Source organism: Trichechus manatus, unplaced genomic scaffold (genome assembly GCF_000243295.1).
Source record: "Trichechus manatus latirostris isolate Lorelei unplaced genomic scaffold, TriManLat1.0 scaffold00154, whole genome shotgun sequence".
In the NCBI taxonomy this organism is placed as follows: domain Eukaryota; kingdom Metazoa; phylum Chordata; class Mammalia; order Sirenia; family Trichechidae; genus Trichechus; species Trichechus manatus.
Genome location: NW_004444090.1, coordinates 940,658 through 955,964, shown reverse-complemented (window position 1 = coordinate 955,964; position 15,307 = coordinate 940,658). Strand labels below are relative to the sequence as shown.

Sequence of the window (15,307 nt, the reverse complement as noted above, 5' to 3'; positions counted from 1 at the left end):
GGAGAATTGGGGAAGGACTAACAAATCTCATTACAGATAGCCAAATGATGTCATTTAGAATTAAATAGACTGTGTGTGAAGCTGAGGAAGATACACGCTGTAAAGATGATTTGCAAAACATTTCATTTTACATGTGATAGTTAAACTAGTTAAAAAAAAAAAAAAATCAGTGAATCAGATGTCATTTCCAGGAATTGTTTTCTGGCGCCACCAGATTGAGTTCATCACACTGCCACCAGCCTGTGTGTGTTATTATTGCATTTTCTCCATTGCAGTATGATTGTGGTTAAATCTGGTTCTGGGGTTCCAGGTTTCCTGAGCTTGAAGGCAATACTCATTTACTAATATGTGACTTTGAGGCACTTCATTTAACTTCCCTAAGCTACAGTTTCCTCATATGTAAAATGGAAGTGGTAGTAATTCCATCGTGATATAGCACTTGCGAGTAGTAAAAGAAATGACCCGTACAATAAAGAACATCACCAAACCAAAACAAACTGAACCAGTTGCCAGTCTGGTCAATTCCCACCCATGGTGACCCCATGTGTTTCAGAGAACTGTGCTCCACGGGGTTTTCAAGGCTGTAACCTTTCAGAAGCAGATTGCCAGGCCATTCTTCCAAGGCGCCTCTGGTCTGAGCCATCAACCTTCCATTAGTACAGCAAGTTTGCGCCACACTGGCCATCACAGCGCCTGGCATATAGCAAGTGCTTTCTCCCCAGATACCAGCATGATTTGTTCTCTCATCTCCTTCGGATATTTAATCAAATGCCGTCTTCATTGTGAGGTCTTTTCCCACCACCTGCTTTAAAACTGCACCCCCACCAACATTCTCTATCTCCCTTCCTGTGTTATTTTTTTCTCCACAGCACTTACTTATCACTATCTCACATAATGCACATTTTACTTATTTTTCTATGTTTCTTGCCTGTCTGTCTCTAGAATACAACTCCAAGGGGCTGTATCACTAGCGCCCCGATTAATACCTGGCATGGAATGTGGTCTCAAAAAATATTTGCCGGAAGGGAAAAGGAGTGAGCTAAGTTCGCAAACTTGAAACTGCTCCTGGTCCAGTTGTTCCCTCTGGAGACCTGTGTGGGGAACTTTTGACTGTCCGTTGTCTCCGTCACCAGGGCTCAGAAGTAGGAACTAAAACTAAGGTAGTAATTTAAGTAGCACGTTATGGAGGGCCACAGCCTTACTGAACTTGAACCCACCGCTGAGGAGTTTTCATAAACTTCGATTCATATTGCCCATTCCATCCCCAGGTGCTCATGACTTCTGTTACCCAAAGTCGGCCAGTAGGACACACGGCAGAGCCTTGGAGGGCAGAGAATTCTCTCAGATTTCTTTTCCTTTTCCTGGGGCAGGCCTTTATTGGGACTCTGAGAAGCAGCGTAAGCAGGAAAGGGTTCTGCAAAGCTCACCACCTCTTCGCCTCGGCGCCCTCCAGTTCGGGAGGCGGCTCCCGGCCCTGCTGCCACTGCGTCCCGCGCCGCCTCCGCTGCGGTTCGGGAGCGCGCGTCTCCGCCGCACCGCCGCGCCAGGAGCGACCAGGCGGCCGGAAGAGGCGGTGGCGCTCACGCAACTCGGAGGAGTCGCGACGGGGGTCGAGCCCGCGGGCCGGGGCGCGCTAACCGGTAACAGATGGCGGGACGGGGCTCCAGGGGCGAGCAAACCCTGGGTCCCGCGTGTGGGGCGCGGGGCGTGTCGGGCTCCGGAGGGCAGTATGGCTCGCTTGCGTTTAGGGGTGGTTTTAGTTTGGGCGTGTTTTGGAGGATAGAGTGTGAGGGAGAGAACCGGGATTTGAGGGTGCCCAGAGGAAGAGTGTGGACCCCGTGGAGAGCACCCAAGTTTAAAACCTTCCTGCAGCTCCTTGATGTTCGTGCGTCCCGCCGCAGGGCGTCAGAAAAGGCTGGAAGCGGAGGCGCTCGGGCTTGGGTGGGCTTCCTCCCTTGCGCTCGGCCCCAGCGGTCGGGTCACACCTCCGGCCCTTGTGAAAACTTTCCTGCCGGTGGCCTGCCTGCTATCTCGGTGCTCCGCAGCTGGGAGCGCCCTTCCGGCCGGGGGACCCTGCACCTGCGAGAGAAATGTGCTGTCCCCTGGCCCCCCGGTGCGCGCCCCCTGCGATGGGCAGGGCTCTCAACAGGAATCCTGGCCTCGCAGCTGTTAATTCATTTTGTTTCGACGGGGGAGGTTGCCTGCAAGGCGTCTCACTGATTGGAGGGAAACCATGGTTTTATTCCTCCACCCCTTTCCATCTTTTCTGTGTTATTGAGGAAGCAAAAAATAGCTTCATTAGAGACGTTTTGAGGTTTTGTGGTTTCTACAGTATTTAAGACGACATGAAGAATCCCAGATAATCCTCCGGATTTAATCTGACAATGAAACACTCAATGGTGTTCTGAAAAGAACCTTGGGATTTCAGTGGCCATGCTACTATAGGGAAGAGAAGAGAACTCCCAAATATAAATTCTCATTAAAACCCCAAAGGTAAGTAGTATTTCCAGTTTACAGATGAAGGAAAGTCTGTTGAGATAGTAAATAAGTTTTCCAAGTTGACTTCCTCAGTTAATAGTGGGGAATTGGGGTCTGGAAACTAGGTCTGTGAGTACAGTGTCTTTGAGGTAGAGCACATGGGATGCATCACCAAGAATGGATGCAGAAAATTGGTTGGACCTGCAAGGATAAGGCAGAGACAGAAAGAGAAGACAGACACCACCATGAGCTGGGGTATCCACAACAACGAGTTTTGTTCTGATCAAGAAGATCACTCGTGTTTATGGGAGATGAAGTGATATCAACAGGCGATAAGAGAAGGCAGAGTGGCGCTCAGTTTCTTTCTTTCTTTTCAAAATGAGAAGGCCAGCTCAAATGTCTTTTTAAAGGGTCTTGAAGCCTGAAACTGGTCTGGATTGTTCAAAGACCAAATGACAGGCATCTTGGAGAGATGACGGGGTTCGTGGTTACCTTTGAGTGGACATGAGAGATGAAGGCAGAACTGACTTTTAAGAAGAGGGAAACATTGAATCCTGGCAGTATTCCAGGACAAATTCTTTAAAAAAAAAAAAAAAAAAGCTCAAGACCACCTAGGAGAGGATTTACAAAGAAAATTTATGCCAAACGAAGTTCTTTACCTTTTCTGGTCATCTCCTGGGTTGTAGATTGGGGAATGCCATATCCCATGTTTTTCAAATGAAGAGTTATGACTCATTAAAGTAATGATAACAGTTTAGTGAATTCCAACCAGCATTTTTTAAAAAAATGAAATTCAGTAGAAGGGAAGAGTGCATTACATGTACAAGAGTATCGTTTTGTAAAACGCGCGCGCGTGCATGTGTGTGTGTGTCTGTGTGTTGTTCTGGTTTATTTATCCTGCTGCTTCTGCCTGGGCTTGCATACCTGTCCCCAGCTGCCCTCACTCATCGTTCCAGGCAGATCCCATTCTGCTCACAGTGGCGGTCACCTTCCTTATCTTACAAATTACGTCATCAGTACATTCTGGAAAGTGTGGTCTTCCACCTCCCTGTTTCTCTAGGCCCCAGAGTCTGAGCTATTTTGCCAATCAGAACTCATTTCTGAATCCTTTATTTCTGACGTTTTAATGTTTTTGGTGTGCCAGCAACTTGGCTAGGTGCTTTCTAATACATAGTCTCCTTTAGTCCTCACAGCAAGGTAGCTGTTGTTATTCCCAAAGCTAGGGAGCTGCAAGTAAGTCAGACTCTCCCCATTAGTGGGCAGTAGACGGTGTGCACTGCCTTTGCCGAGGCATTTTACAAAGCCTCACATTATACCTAAAGATAAGGAGGGGAGAAGGTGCAACCTGTCTTTGTCCCTGCTCTCGCCTTTGGTGTCTTGCATCTAGAAAAGGGCAGAGGTGGACATTTATCAGAGTTGAAGCAGCTACAAATCTGGCATGGATAATCTATGAGACCTATTTTATATCTGGATAAGAGATGTAGTACTAGAACATTGGGCTCACAGTACAGTTAAAAGTCTAGTTGTGCATTTAGGTTGAAAGAGTCAATTAAAAAGCTAGAGAGTAGCCCCACTGAGCAGCAGTTCATGTAAAAGAAAAAACCTGATGGTTTCATTGAACCAGCCCTGAATGAACCATATTGTAAAGTAGCTACTCAAAAGCAGAGTTGGGTTGCACTGATAATGAAATTCTTTTACCATATCTATTCAATCTGTATGCTGAGCAAATAATCCGAGAAGCTGGACTATATGAAGAATGGGGCATCAGGATTGGAGGAAGACTCATTAACAACGTGCATTATGCAGATGACACAACCTTGCTTGCTGAAAGTGAAGAGGACTTGAAGCACTTACTGATAAAGATCAAAGACCACAACCATCTGTATGGATTACACCTCAACATAAAGAAAACAAAAATCCTCACAACTGGACCAATAAGCAACATCATGATAAACGGAGAAAAGATTAAAGTTGTCGAGGATTTCATTTCACTTGGATCCACAGTCAACACCCATGGAAGCAGCAGTCAAGAAATCAAACAACACATTGCATTGGGCAGATCTGCTGCAAAATACCTCTTTAAAGTGCTGAAAAGCAAAGATGTCACATCGAAGACTAAGGTGCACCTGACCCAAGCCGTGGTGTTTTCAATTGCCTCATATGCATGTGAAAGCTGGACGATTAATAAGGAAGACCAAAGGAGAATTGAGCCTTTGAATTGTGGTGTTGGCGAAGAATATTGAATATACCATGGACTGCCAAAAGAACGAACAAGTCTGTCTTGGAAGAAGTACAACCAAGATGCTCCTTAGAAGCAAGGATGGGAGTCTACGTCTCACATACTTTGACCATGTTGTCAGGAGGGATCAGTCCCTGGAGAAGGACGTCATGCTTGGTAAAGTAGAGGGTCAGTGAAAAAGAGGGAGACCCTCTATGAGATGGATTGACGCAGTGGTGAAACAGTGGGCTCAAGCGTAACGATTTTGAGGATGGCGCAGGACTGGGCAGTGTTTTGTTCTGTTGTACATAGGGTTGCTATGAGTCGAAACCGACTTGGTGGCACCTAACAAGAACAACAAAGCAGAGGGCAAGGCTGCCAGAAGCAAGTATATGTTTATCTTATTTGGTATTTGCAGTTTACTCTGTAACATGTTGTTGTTAGTTGCTGTCGGGTCAGCTCCAAATCATGGCAGCTTTACGTATAACAGAACCATCTTCATGATCGTTGGTATGTTTGAGTCCATCGTTGTGACTGTTGTGTCAGTCCATCCCATTGACGATTTCCCTCGTTTTCACTGAGCCTCTACTTTACTAGCCAGGATGTCCTTTTCTAGCGATTGGGCTTTCCTGATGACATATCTTTCATCCCTAGCATATCTTTATGACATCCTGATGACATATTTGTCATCCATAACATATTTGTAAGGTATCTGTGCTTGTTTAATATAAAAAAAAAATCGTCCAAGTATTCTAGTAACATCTATGCTCCAAGGAGTTGAGCCCGTTGTGTCCCGAGATTTTGAGGGGTATTTGGCCACACCCAAACCTAAGCAAGGGGTCTCTGTTTTCCACCCCTCACTTTGCAAGGCCCCTCCCTCTCTGGCTGTTTTCTGGCAGGACCCCTCCCTGAACATTGAGGTGTCTGTGGAGCGCCTGGAGCCTGCACTGCCCTCACCCCACCAAGCTCTGGTTTAATTGTAAACAGGGATTGTAGTGAGGTGGCCTTGGGTTGGGGAGGTGGAGGAGCTAGAAAGGACATGCATTGTGGTTTAAGAACCCCAGACCTAGGAGGGTAAGATCATCATTAGGAAGTTCAGATTTTCTGCTGTTTTTGAATTGAGCTCTTAAGTAAGCTACTGCTTTAGTTTAAATATTCTTTTCTGTGGAGTAGAGATTGAAATACCTGGTCCCTCTCCTCTTCTCTTGCTTGTCAAAAGAATGATTGAGCTCAGAGCTGTAAAGAACGGTGGGTACTGCTTAGAGACAGATACCGCGAGCAATAAATACAAAGTAGTCTTGTTTGGCAAATCACCCTCAAAGTGATTTAAGATATGGCCAGTCTCACTTTTCTTGATTTTATTGTGCCAAGGGCTTCAAAAACTCCATTGATTAAGATTTAAAGGGTGGTTGATTTCCTAGTTGTTAAAATGTTCTAATTTTAAAGTTTTAATTCACCTGGCATGGTGTTTTGTAATAGGAGCTATAAATCAATATGAGGGCTCTGTGAGAGGCAAAGTCAGATTTTTAGGGGGTCTGCTTTATACTAAGGAGTCCCTGGGAGGTACAAACAGTTAAGTGCTTGGCTACTAACCAAAAAGTTAGCAGTTCGAATCCACCCAGAGACATCTTGGAGGAAAAGCCTGGCGAGCTACTTCCGAAAAGTCATAGCCATTGAAAACCCTATGAAGCACGGTTCTACTCTGACACACATGGGGTCTCCATGAGTGAGAGCTGACTTGCCAGCAACTGATTTGGTTTTTGGTTTGATTTATACTCTCTTTGATATTAAAATGAAAGATTCAGCTGTGATGGGATTTGAGAGAAGGAGGCGATTCTTCTGGGCTAAAATAGTTGGACAGGACTCCACGGAGTCGGCAATGATTGAGCTCAGCTCTCAAGGGTGGCAGGCGTCTGGAGAAGAGTGACATGGCAGTCGAGGTTGGCAAGGGGAATAATATGGACAAAGACTCAGAAGGGTCATCTTGAGGGCTTGGTCTCCTTCATGAAGCTCCTACCACCAGCCCTCCCTTTCTTAATGACCCTGTTGTACCTGTTGTCTGTCTGTGTCAGCAGGCCTTTGCATTGCCCCTTAACCTCTGTGTAGGTGTGTGCATGCGTGAGTGCATTTGAGAGGGTGAGGTTCTATAGGGGAGAGGATGGTTTCTGATACAAACGTGGATTCTTTGAGGGCAGAGGCCTCAACTCTTACGCCTCCACTAAATCTTTCATAGTCAAGATCATAGTAAGCGTTGAAAAAAAAAAACTTGCTGGGCTGAATTCACCCCTACAAATTTTAACATGTTCAGAACTAGTGCTCTTTCTCCTTGAAGGGCATGTTTATGAGAACATAATAAATGAACTTATTGAAGATGGCAAATGTGGGAGAGATTAATGATGTTTTGAAAATTGTTGTTGTTTTCAAAAATATATTTGTTGCCTAGTTGCAGTAAAGCCAAGTCATTTTTTAACTTAATTTTTTAGATCAGTTTGTCGAATTAATTCATCAAAGAGAACATTGTTTTCCGCAAATTAATTTCAGCAAGTCAAAGAACTATCACACACACACACAATTTTTACAAATAAGCAGACTGTTGGGTTTGTGATGCAAATGAAAAGCAAGTTCGCATTTTCTTATCAAGTTCTAGAATCATGTATCTGGAAGAAAATTTGACTGCATCCCTTTCACTCCTTTGCTTTCGGAATGGGTGACTGTTTAAACCATAGCAAGTACCTATACTGTGAAGACAGTGGGCAGAGGCAGTGGAGTGCAAACGTGCATGGAAGTGGTCTGCTTGCTGTGAAAATATTGACGTCAGATTGCCAGACTGCCTTTATCATGAAATTATATCTTCCCTACTTGGAGGATGTTTAAAATGGCTTTTCTAATATAAAGTGATAATAATTGTTAATGACAGTTATTTTTTAATAGCCCTACGTGGCAAAATGAAAAATGTTGGCAACCCTATTTTGTTGTTACTGTTGCTGGCTGCTATCTAATTGATTCCAGCTCATGGCGACCCCATGTGTGCAGAATACAACTTGCTTTTACAAGGCTGTGACCTTTCAGAAGCAGATCACCAGGCTTGTCTCCAAGGCGCCTCTGGGTGGGTTCAAATCGCCAGCCTTTCAGCTAGTAGTCATGTGCTTAACCGTTTGAGCCACCCAGGGACTCCAAACCCTGTTTTATAGGTCCATGAAATCCAGCTGGTCTCCAGAGTAGATTCCTAAGAAACTGAAGCCAGTTTAATGAGATTAAGGTGCATCCTCTTTGCCATCAGAAAGCAACCGACTTTCAATGTCATCTATGAATAGGACCTGAAAGCTTTGGAATGATAACTTATAATGGACTTCTGCTGAAATGAAGGAGGTGGTGTAATGCCAGGAACAACAGAAGGTGAAGCTTCTGAAAAGGAGAATTTGGGAAGCAGTCAGCGTGTTTTCAGGACCAGGCAGGGAGAGAGAGCCATGAGCTGGCCCAAACGTTCTCTCAGCTGCCTAGGACTCTCCCTACAAGGGCTCTTGAAAACAGCAAAGCTGAGCAGAATCCTTGAAGGTTGGCCATGGAAGAAAGACCTTCCTGGGGAGGGTTGCGGGGCTGTTCCAGCACCGTCTTCCGTCTCCTGGGGTCCTCTTTTGGTTTGGGGAGCCCTCAATAATTACCCACTTCCCCAGTGCACTTGCTGAGGGGTTGCTGCTTTTTGACAGTTCCTTGGCTCAGCTCTAGTACTTTTAAACCCACTTCTACTGAAGGCGTAGGGATAGAAAGAGCAAAATAGTAATGTGAACTCAGAAAACCTGGCTGTACTAGTGTAGCCTGCTTCGGATTCTGTTGGTACCATCAACATGCCTAGACTTTTTAGAAGTCCAGACCAAGGAAAACCAGGCCCAGAAAGAGGCAGGAGTTAAACTTATGACTTTTCTGTGGCGGGAGCCCCATCCTCCACCAAGAGAGCAGTTGATTGCAGCAGACATCTGTGTTGGAATACAAGAAAAGCAGCATAACCTCTTGGCACATGTGTAGCTGGTGGTTGAACAGGGGCTTCTTTTATTATATTAAATAACTTCCACATTCCTCAGCTAATTTTCTAGTCTTAAATTTTGTTTACCATACTGTGTAACACCAGTGCTCTGGTCTGCTTATTCCTTATTGTAATTCAGCAAATTGATGCTGTGGTTGTAAATCAATTTCCTACTCTTGATTAGTGTGACTGTGTTCGTAAGGGCCTTCTCACCCCTGTGAAAATCCAGCTTCCTGAATCCACAGAGCTGGGTCCAAGGTGCAGTTATTCTTCTCGCCCGGCCAGAGACAGGGTACCTGGCACCCTCGCTGCATACTTCAGAGTAGTGCCTCCTCTCTTCCTGGAGATTTTACAGCCTCTTTCAGAAGTGTTTTATCTCTGGGTGGGCATGACATTCTTCTTGCTGTCCAACTGAAGTCTGTCTTATGATGGGAGAACTCTCAGGTTTAGCTTTGGGTGAAAAAAGATAGTTTTCTAGCTTCTCAACATCACTTCTTTCATTCAATAAGAATTTATTGCGTATCTGCTGCCTTAGTTATCTAGCGCTACTGTAACAAAATACCATAAGTGGATGGCTTTAAAAAACAGAAGTTTATTCTCTCACAGGCTAGTAGGCTAGAAGTCTGAATTCAGGGCACCAACTCCAGGGGAAGGCTTTCTGTCTCCGTCAGTTCTGGGGGAAGGTCAATCTTCCCCTGGTCCAGGAGCACGTCATCGCAGGGACCTCCGGTTCAAAGGACACGCTCTGCTCCCGGGTCTGTTTCCTTGTTAGTAGGAAGTCCCCCTGTCTCTCTGCTCTTTTCTCTCTGTTTTATTCCAAAAGAGATTGACCCAAGATACAACCTAATCTTGCAGATTAAGTTCTGTCTCAGTGACAACTACCTCTAATGCTGCCTCATGAACATAATAGGGGCAGGATTTACAACAGATAGGAAAATCACATCAGATGACAGAATGGTGGACAATCACACCATACTGGGAATCATGGACTAGCCAAGTTGACACACATTTTTTAGGGGGACACAGTTCAATCCATAATATCTGCTATGAAGCATTTATTGCATGTCTGCTGTGCAGGGTGCTGTAAATACATTGGTGAACAAAACAGGAGGTCCCTGCCCAGATGGTGCTTGCCGAGGAAGAGGCCAGAGGAAGGAGAAGGCCAAGAGAGGATTGGTTTGTTCAGTCTTATCAGACTTTTACTATGGAGTATTGGGAAGATCCAGTACTTTGGAAATATCCAAAGATCCTCAAGGAAAACATTGTGTCCCAGCACGTAGCACTTCGCATTCGCTGGACTGAACTGGGGAGTACTAAAACCAAAACCAGTTGCTGTTGAGTTGACTCCGACTCATGGCGATCTCATGTGTGTCAGAGTAGAATTGTCCTCCATAGGGTTTTAAATGGCTGATTTTTCAGAAGTAGATTACCAAGCCTTCCTTCCAAGGTGCCTCTGAGTGGGCTCAAACCTCCAACCTTTTGGTTAGCAGCTGAGCTTTTTAACTGTTTACAATACCCAGACACTACAGAGCCAGAAAACGTTAACTTAAAAAATTCTTTTCTAGCCTGTTTACTACCATATAAGTGCCTAGGATGTAACTGGAACTGGTGGATTTATGAGCCCAGTTTGTCCCCAGTGAACCATCAGCTGGTTGAGGAAGAATGCCCACTTGTTAATTAAGCATGTCTTAGTTCCAAGTGTTTACTGAATATCTGTGCAAATTATTAAGTCCTGTTTCTGTTTTTGGAAGTTGTTATTCTATTGACATTGATTCAGATTTTAAAAAAGAGGACTTGGGAAAACTCTTTGTTCCATTTATTTTGTGCCCTGGAGAAGTGAAAATAGCTCTGTTAACTGTAAGTCACCATATTTTTGAGGTCTGCTAGGTAACTGAGTACTTGATAGGAAACACTAGGGAATGGCATAAAACATTTGATATATGTACAGAAATCTGGGAAGTGTGTCAATTTGAGAAGAGAGTAGGAATCCCGTGTGTGTGTGTGTGTGAGAGAGAGAGAGAGAGAGAAATTTAGTCTGAATTGAGTGGCTAGAATGTCTGACTTCAAAAGTAAAATGTATGCTCAAGTCAAAGGATAGGAGTCAGGAGTGGGAGAAGACTCTGAAGTCCTTGGAAAGACAGTCTTTTTGATTGGAGGAGATAAAAATCCACAGCTTATGAAAAAAGCTGCCAACTTAAAATGGATTCACAGAAAAGGTGTCTGCAAACTTGGGACTTAAAAGTGACAAGTACAAGCAGAAGGTGGTGGTTCAGATGGAATCTGAACAGAATCTGAACAGAAAGAACTGAACTGGGGAATAAGGCTGTGTTAGCAATTTTTAAGCACTGCCCGGGAGGAGTCTACAAAGGCTTTAATTTTAGAGGGATGAAAGTGGTAGGAACATGGGTGGGAAAAGGGACGATGGTTTGGGCAGGTGTCTGGGCACCTGCTAATCACACTTTCTCTGTTTGGTTTGAGATCTTTTGAGATCTTGTCTCCCCGTCCCCCCGGTTCCTCTCCCCACTCACTCATAAGTCGACCCAAACTACCCTGGAAAAGAAAAACTTCCTATTCAAGTATGATTTTGAGTTGCAGTCACAATTTTTATTACTGCTTTTTTTTTTTTTTTTGGCAGTGGTACTTTCAGCTGCTCAAAAGAGCAATTTGTCTCTCTCTACTGCTCCAGGAAGCTTGTTTCAGATATGTTTGCTCTCAGAGAAATTCTTTTTAATGACTCTACTGTTATGAAGCACTTAGACACAAAGAAACTCTCGGGCGGGGATACTTAGGAGCAGCAGACACACTGAGGGCAGCTGCCCTGCTGTGCTCCATGTTTCCTGTGTTTCTTGTGCTCCAGGGTGAGCAGCTGCCAGCTCTTCAGCAGCCCAGAGACTAACTGTGGTGCAAACGCCTCTCTCACTCACTGCATGCATGGTGTTATGACCCAGACTTTCCTTACCGTGGTGAGATTATCAGACTCTGGGGGCCGTTACCCAGACATGTGGGCAGCTGCAAAATAGTGAGACAGTTCTAGCTTAAGTTTCTGCAAAACTCAGAAAGGCAGCCCTGGGCTTTGAAAATGGGCATTATACAAAATCTTGTCTTACCACAGCCTTTTATTTGTTGTTTGTCCTTGTACATTTGATGGCTTAAACTGATTAATTGGAGTCTTGGATGAAAAAATATTGCCTCATAGACATCATTCAAAGGCACTAGGTGTCTACTGTAATGGAAGGGCCCAAGGTCCAGAGCTCTGTCCTGCAAACCTGTTTTTGGGATTCAAGAATTGAGGAAAAAGCCGGTGAAAACACAAAGCTCTCCTTTTATCTGAAGGCTACCAAAATGGTGGTTGCTTGGGGAGAGGCTGTCTCACGTTTCAGTCTGCATCCCAGGAGAACCTCTGATAGGCTGGCTCTGTTATTTGCTCACACTTGTCTCCAGGTGTTTGTCAGGGCTTTGCTCTTCTCTCTTTGGGGTCTCTACCAAAGGCACAGGGCTTTCCATTCATATATATTTGCACATATAACTTTCATTACCTTTTGGTCGTTACCCATCCTTGTTTCCATTTATATGAAAGGTAATAGTGTAAGGGAGAAAAAAAGAAGGAATGGGGAAAAAAACCCCCAAAACTTTCTTTATGGTAGGTATCAGTTGCCATCAAGCCAATTCTGACTCATGGCAACCCCACGTGCGTCTGTGATGGTTAAGGTTGTGTGTCAGCTTGGCTGGGCCGTGATTCTCAGTGGTTTGGCAGTTATGTAATGATGTAATTTGGCAGTTATGTAATGAAGTAGTTATCCTCCATTTTGTGATATAATATAATCACCTTCATGATGTCATCTGATGTGATCAGCCAATCAGTTGTAAGGGAAGTTTTCCTCAGAGGTGTGGCCTGCATCTGATATATATGGACGTTCTGGCAAAGCTTGCTGGCTTTTGCTCACTCTGGATCCTGCATCCTGCTTGTCATCATCTGACCTCCAGTTCTTGGGACTTGAGCCAGCAGCCTGCCGTATTGCCTGCCAGTCTTGGGATTTATCGACCTCTGCAGCCTGTGAGCCAGCAGCCAGCTGATCTTGGGTTCATGGCCTCCACAGCCCATGAGTCATTTCCTTGAAATAAATCTCTCTCTCTCTGTGTATATATATATATACATATATATATGCTTGCTTCACTGGTTTTCCTTCTCTAGAGAACCCAGCCTAAGACAGTATCAGAGTAGAATTGTGCTCCATAGGGTTTTCAATGGATGATATTTCAAAAGTAGATCGCTGGGCCTTTCTTCTGAGGCACCTCTGAATGGACTGGAACCACCAACCTTTTGGTTAGCTACGAAGCACGTTAACTGTTTGCTCCACCCAGGGCCTCCTTATGATAGGTAAGTGGTTGGTATTTCTTGATATCTGACTCTTTTACAGATGTACTTTATTTGCTAGTCCCTGATCAGCCTGGGAGGGCTGTGTGAGTGAGTCTTTCTGACTGGCCTTAGCAGCCACAAACAAGGATCACATTGTATACAGATGTGGAGAATTTATGCCAGGAGAGCTGCCCCTTGGGCTTGTGATGTGCTGTTTAGACAAGAATAGAAAACACTCTCCCATCTTTATTTTCCTTGTTAGGTTATGTCTTTCCATTTTTTTTCATTGTTATTTATTTTGAGGCTAGATGAAGCCTAGTGCCTCCTTCTGCTCTGCTTATTATATTGGCTGTAATGTTGATTTCCAAGAAAAATGATATGATCAAATCAGACTTCATCTTATTGTCCTTAAAAAATAAAAAAAGGGAGACAGAAATTATTACCATATTTTGACTTGGTGGAACAGCATGGATCCTGAGATGTAATTGTTGATCATTAAACCATCTAAATCTCTTTTAAGGTATTTTGTATTATAATTTTATCTGTTTACCTGAAGCACATAGATTAATTAACTACAAGGTGAATTTGATAGGAATTGTCTGACAGGGGAGTTAGTGGTATCTGAAGAATAAATCTAGGCTCTTCTGTCCCAGACCAGCATATCTTAGCTAATAATGATAGTGCTACCCAAAACCAAACCAAGCTCATTGCTGTTGAGTTGATTCCAACTCACAGTGACCTTATAGGACAGAGTAGAACTACCTCATAGAGTTTCCAAGGGGCGGCTGGTGGGCTCAAACAGCTGACCTTTTGGTTAGCAGCCTAGCTCTTAACCGTGCCACCAGGGCTCCAATGGTAGTGCTAAAAACCAAAAACACCAAACCTGTTGCCGTTGAGTTGATTTCAACTCATAGCGACCCTATAGGACAAAGTAGAACTGCCCCATAGGGTTTCCAAGGAGCAGCTGGTGGATTTGAACTGCCAACCTTTTGGTTAGCAACCGAGCTCCTGGCTAACCATTTTTCATGCAACATTTCATTAAATCCTTAGAACAACTCCATGAAGTAGGTACCATTATCATCTTCATTTTTCAGATGGGAAAACTGGAACGCAGATAATTTTTTTTATGGTTCTAGAGCAGGGGTTCTGAGGAGCTCTGGTGGTGCAGTGGTTAAACTGTTCAGCTGGTAACCAAAAAGTCAGCTGTTTAAACCCACCAGTTGCTCCACGGGTGGAAGATGTGGCAGTCTACTTCCATAAAGATTTATAGCTTTGGAAATCCTGTAGTGTCCCTATAAGTTGGAATAGACTTTTTTTTTGGTTAAATCAGGGGTTGGCAAACTTTGTCTGTAAAGGGCGTCTTAAGTAGTAGCAAGTAGTTTAGGCTTTGCACTCAGCTCTGCTGTTGTTACGCTGAAGTGGCCATTGTTGCTGTTAGAGGCCTTCCAATTAGCTCCTGACTCATGATGATCCTATGCACAACAGAATGAAATGCTGCCCAGTTCTGTGCCATCCCCATGAGAAGATGCAGATCAAACTATTGTGAGTCATAGAATTTTCACGGACTGATTTTTGGAAGTAGATCACCAGACCTTTCTTCCTAGTCTGTCTTAGTCTGGAAGCTCCATTGAAACCAGCATCATAACAACATGCAAGTACCACTAACAAATGATATATAAACAAATGAAGGTGACTGTGTTCCAGTAAAGCATTGTTATGGACACTAAATTTGAATTTCATATAGTTTCCTTGTGTCACAAAATATTGCTATTCTTTTTTTTAACCTTTTAAAAATATAAAAAATATCCTTTGCTCATGGACTGTACAAAAACAAGTGGTGGGCTTGATTAGTTTAATGACCCCTGATCTAGTTGATGAGAGTATGCAGGGAAGGAGCGATAGAGTAGGATGGTTGTTGTTTTGTTAGGTGCTGTCAAGTCGGTTCCAACTCATAGCGAGCTTATGCACGACAAAACGAAACACTGCCCCATATTACGGCATGTTCACAATCGTTGTTATGCTTGAGCCCATTGTTGCAGGCACTGTGTCAATCCATCTTGTTGAGGGTCTTCCTCTTTTTTGCTGACCCTCTACTTTACCAAGCATGATGTCCTTCTCCAGGGACTGATCCCTCCTGACAACATGTTCAAAGTATGTAAGATGAAGTCTTGCCATCCTTCCTTCTAAGGATCATTCTGGTTTTACTTCTTCTAAGACAGATTTGTTCGTTCTT

General features: G+C 44.1%; 1 protein-coding gene across 1 annotated transcript in view; it reads left to right on the top strand.

Annotated features, from left to right (window-relative positions):
• Positions 1–1,575: 1,575 nt before the first annotated feature.
• MRAP2 (melanocortin 2 receptor accessory protein 2) overlaps positions 1,576–15,307 on the top strand; it is a 40,803-nt gene continuing 27,071 nt past the window's right edge. The window contains exon 1 of the mRNA XM_004386040.1: positions 1,576–1,640. The gene's annotated coding sequence lies outside the window, so the exon portion shown is untranslated. The remainder of the gene's footprint in view (positions 1,641–15,307) is intronic.